The sequence below is a fragment of the Tupaia chinensis genome, unplaced genomic scaffold (genome assembly GCF_000334495.1).
Source record: "Tupaia chinensis unplaced genomic scaffold, TupChi_1.0 Scaffold000231_2, whole genome shotgun sequence".
In the NCBI taxonomy this organism is placed as follows: Eukaryota; Metazoa; Chordata; class Mammalia; order Scandentia; family Tupaiidae; genus Tupaia; species Tupaia belangeri.
Genome location: NW_006159707.1, coordinates 2,709,321 through 2,714,739, shown reverse-complemented (window position 1 = coordinate 2,714,739; position 5,419 = coordinate 2,709,321).

Below are 5,419 nucleotides of genomic sequence, written 5' to 3'. Positions count from 1 at the left end.
ACAGAAATGTCTTCATCATCTAAGCTTCTGTTAGCTGGGTTTTCTGTTACTTGCATCCAGACATATTTAATTGACTTGGACAGGGAGGGGTTTATGATATAGAGAAATAAATGCTGATAAAATAATACCAGAGTGGATATGACACAAACTGGTGTTTCTCAGTTATGTCAAAGGAAGGTTGTGCTTGAAGGGGAAGGTAGGAAGCTGGAACTAGGGTCTCAAATAATAAGCACTAAATAAATGATATGTTTTTGTAATCATGGATGGTAGCCAGGAATTCTGAGTGGAAAGGGAGATTGGAGTGGAAGAAGGCACTTGAGTTCTCCCTGGCCCTATGGGCATAGAGCTGGAAATTATCCTTAGTAAAATCTCCCATTTGAGAGGGCTGAGAGCTATCTCTTGGCAGCAGCCAAGGAAACAAAAAAATAAAAAGGTGACCAAGAAAGGGGCTGGGCAGTGGAGCAATGGTAATGTACCTGGGCCTCCGTGGGGAGGACTTGGGTTCATGTCTGGAACCTCTTGTGCATGCCAGGCGTGTACACACATGATCTGGGTTGGCTGAGAATGGGGGTGAATTATGTCATGAAAACTCTGTCTCTCTCTCATGAAAAATAAATAAATAAATACACTAAAAAAAAAAAAGTTACCAAGGAAGCCAGGTGCAGATTCTCAGCTACTCTGGAGGCTGAGGTAGGAGGACTATGAGTTCAAAGCCAGCCTTGGCAACATTGTGAGAGCATGCCTCTTAAAAAAAAAAAAAAGACATGTGCTAAGGAAAGACAGAAATTCTTCTGAATTATGTAAACTTCTGAGTCCCTCTTCCCAATAATAAGAACACATGTGATTTCACATAAGAAGAACTCAAGAAGTAGACAGTGCTGAGGTTAAGAGAAGAGGATAGAGAAAGATAGCAAGAGAACAATAGAGAGGTAGGACATTAGTGAGAAGCAGATATGGGGGCTTATTACCTGTTGATGATGACATGTATAGTATTCTCAACTGGATTGGTCTGAGAAGTATTTCATGATGGGTAAAGTCTTTTTACAAGCAAAATGAGAAATAGTGATTGACTGTTTTAAAAAATAATTAGAATAATAATAATAATAATTGGGAAAATCATAGAAAATATATTGAGTGTTGAAGTGGGGAGATTAATGTCTCTGTATTGACTGACATGCAAGGCATTCCCTTTTGAAAAAGCAATGTAATACACTGTAAAGTTATATGTAATCCAATGTAATATAAAGAAGATTATGATGATAATAAAAATAAAAATTATATATATATATATATATATATATATATATATGATGTGCGCATTGTTTTCATCTATATATAAATTATTTGTGGAATCGATAAACCACAATACAAGTGTGCCTGAGTTAAAGAAAGATAGTAGACATTCCAGAACATCCTGGGAAGGGTCATTTAAAAATTTTAAATAGAATTGGTAGGCTGGCTGGCAGGTGACATGGTGGTTAAGGTGCTGGACTCCCATATGGCTGACTATGGTTCAAGTCTTGGATCTGGAGGCTTGTTCTCTCACTCACTCTCTCTCTCTCTCCTTCTCTCATCTAATTAGAAAATAAGAATAATGAATAAAATAAAATAAATAAAATTTAAAAAATAGAGTTGGTAGAACGAGAGGGATGAAGGGCATGTTGGGAAAGATATAGTGGCATGAGAGAACATCACTGCAAATTTGAAAATGTTCCCTCTCCATAGTGATGTTCAAGGTGTCTCTGGAAAAGGAGGATTTCTGTAAAGTGGGAAGGTGATTATTCATTTGGATATAAAAATCTTTCTGAAGGGGAAACAATGTCAAATTTAATCATTTTTCCCTCTCCAATAATTTTTTTTCTCTCGGCGCAAAAGTAGGTCATGTTCCTTAAAGAAAATGTGTAAATTACTAACAAATAGAAATAAAAAAGCAGATATCACTTACAATTTACCTACACCAGCAAAGCTGTTTCATATGTTGGTTATGTTTATTTTACATTATTTTAAGAACCATGCTACAAAGCTTGAAATTCACATCCTGTTTTATTTTTCTTTTGTGAACAGTTTTCCTTATTATTACAGATGTGTGGTGAATATAATTTTAATACTTCTTAATAATCTATCAAGAATATGTACTATAATTTCCTGAATCTTTCTCATTAGGTGAACACTTAGCTTGTTTCCAGTTTTTCTTTATAAAAATGGATGCAATGCTTTGGTGAAAACTGATGAGAATATTCACAGTCACCATTCACTGAGCGCTTTACTGCACCACGTGGCTTACTTTTCACGTTCATTTGAGCCTCACAATGGCCCAGTGAGGCAGATGCTCTTGTGATTTATTTCACTTTCTTTTGATGATTAACTCAGGAAAATAAAATGTGTCTCTGTAAAAGCAATTCAAGCAGATTCAAAGGGATCTAACAGGACAAACCAAACACTTTCTCCTTTTACCCTCCAATTTCGCCAAGGCCACTTCTCAGATAACACTTATCTATTTCCTATGCATCCTTCCAGAATCTTCCTGTGCATACCCAAACTCATCAGGAAGTGGACTCTATTGGATTACCATGGCATGGAATACCATGGAATTTTTCACTCTGAGATTTTCTTGGAGTGACATCTCAAGTGTCTATGTTGGAATGTATTAATCTATGAGCAAACTATGGTTATTTTCATTTTGCACTTGAAGAAACTGAAGCCTAGGAGGTGAAGAATGGTATTGTTATGGGTTAAATTGTGTCCTTCACCAAAAGATATGTTGACATCCCAACTCCCCCGCACATCATAATGTGGCCTTGTTTGGAACTAGGGTCACTGAAGGTGTCATTGGCTAAGGTGGTTCTTAATCCCACATGACTCATGTCCACTTAGAGAAGAAAAATGTGGGCACAGATAGGTGGCCAGAGGGAAGGTGATCTGAAGGGACACAGCAACAAGGCTGGATAAAGATGGAGGCTTGGAGTGGTACATTTATTTATTTATTTTAAATTTTATTTATTATTATTATTATTTTAATTTGACCACATAGAGATGAGAGAGAGAGAAAAGGAAAGTAAGGAAGCAATTCTCCAGGTTGGGGACTCGAACCGCTGTTAGCCATGTGGGAGTCCAGCACCTTAACCACCATACCACCTGCTGGCCCCATGGAGTGATGCATTTATAATGAAGGAAGGAGTGCCAGAGACTGCAGAAGCTAGGAAGAGACCCACCTAGGTTTCATTAGCTGGAGCATGGCCCAGCTAATGCCTTTATTCCCAGACTTCTAGCCTCCAGAACTGCAAGACAATACATTTTTTCCTTCTTTCTTCCTTGTTTTAAAACCACCCACTTTGTGGTCCTTTGTCAGCAGTCCTCAGAAACTAACACACATGCCAAAGCTTTAAATGGTCTGGCGGAGCTGGCATTTGGATGTAGGTAAGTGTGACTCTAAGGCCAATGCTCTTAATTAAATAGAATTTTTTTTGAACAAACACCTATATGCTGCTTAGTCTGTGTCTAGCTTGGTGCGAAGCACTGCATGTCCTTCTCTGAAGTCTGCATTTCTGCCCCTGCGTGGCTTAGCAGTCGTTTTCTCCTCCCAGTGCTGATGGCTTCCACCAGGGGGCAGACCTGGACCTTTGTGCACAGAAAGACCAAAAAAATACCCACACAGGAAAGGCAGGCAGCTCGCCCTCTTGTGGTTCCTCTGCACAAATTGCCTGTAGCTCTGGTCACCACAGAAAGGTCTATGTGGAAAAATTGAGGAGGGTCGACTTAGATGTGTAGGTTCACATTGGTTGGGGGAGATAGAACCAAGCCCCTAGGGATGTGGGCAGTTTGATCTCCAGGTAATAAGACTTTGTTACGGTTTGCGGTACTTGTCCCCCAAAAAGATCCCTAAGCAGTTTTTCCTCCAAACAGATCCTGAATCCATTCTGGCTCATCAAGTTGTTTTTTTTTTTTTGGAGAGGTTTTTGCTATAGGGCGCGTGCGCTCGCCAGACAGACAGAGAGAGACAGAGAGATAGAAAGTGAGAAATCACCCCCCCGGGGAGGGGGATGACCACGCCGCAATCCCTTCTCCTCCATTCTCCTCTTGGGATCTTGGGCACGCACGCACATGTGCCCGGTGTGAGTTTAAGCCACCGGGTCCAGGACGCGAACTGTGGTCGACTACGTGGGAGTCCAGCGACATAGCCATTACGCTAACTGCTGGTCCCTGGCTCACCAAGTTTTTGACAGAAACAAAAATGAACATTCGTGTTAAAGGAGCAACTCTGGGAGTTGGCTGCCCAGTAATTAACCTCACTTTCTCTGAAACAGTGTCGATAGCAGCCATGCCTTATTATCACGTGGCCCTATAGCCCTGACCAACGTGGAGCTTGGGGTTTTGATATGCAAGATGTAGAAGCTGCTCTGTAAGGAGAAGGTCTGCATACTCTTGCCTCTGAGCTTCCACAGCTGCCCTGGTGCTGGCCCTGCTGAGAACTGGTCGTCCAGGCCTTCCTCGGATTCTGTAACATATTCTAGTATCCAGCTCAAAGTGTCTTTTTACAACAGTTTCTATTGCTTGCAAAAGCACAGAATAAAAACTCAAACTGATGTGAATTTGGATGGCTTTCATGGATAGGAATAAAAGGGGTAGCGGCTCTGTGGAATGGGGTAATGCACTTCTCAAGAGATCCCACATGCAACAGCAACTAGACTGTCTCTGTACCCCCTGGTCATTCAGAAACACACTGGGAACACGTGGGGGGTGCCCAAGATTCTACGGACTGGAGGAAGGGGTTCCTGGAGTAACCAGGCCCTGTGGAGGGTGCTCCTCTCTCATGCTCACATTGACGCTAATGTGCTCTACCATGAGTAAAGGAAAAAGAGCAAAGGTATTAGTCATATAATTTAGAGTCATACAGGTGAAAAAAATAAAAGATATTTTAAAAAGTAAAGTCCACCAGGAGGTGGCATGGTGGTTAGGGCCACCTGGTCAATTGTGGTTCAAGTCCTGAACTTGGCAGCTTGCTTTCCCTCTGTCTCTCTCTGGTGAGCACATGTGCCCTATAGTAAATTAAAAAAAAAAAAAAAAAAAAAGAGTGAAGTCCTAAAAAGAACTAGCACCTCGGAAAAGGCATACTGTGTAGGGACTCAATAAATGTTTATTGACTGGCTGCAGGAATTGTGTAACAACATCAATCAAACCGGATACAGAGAAAAGTGAAAGGAGGACAGTGAAGCTGCGCTACAGTCCACTTCTTCAATGGCAGCAGTGACAATATGGCTGCAAGCTGATAAATCAAGATGGAGAGGGACCAGCATACTGTTTAAGATTATAGTGTTGGGATCAGCAGTTAGTGTAATGGCTATGTCGCTGGACTCCCATGTAGTCGACTGCGGTTCGCGTCCTGGACCCAGTGGCTTAAACTCATGCCAGGTGCGTGTGT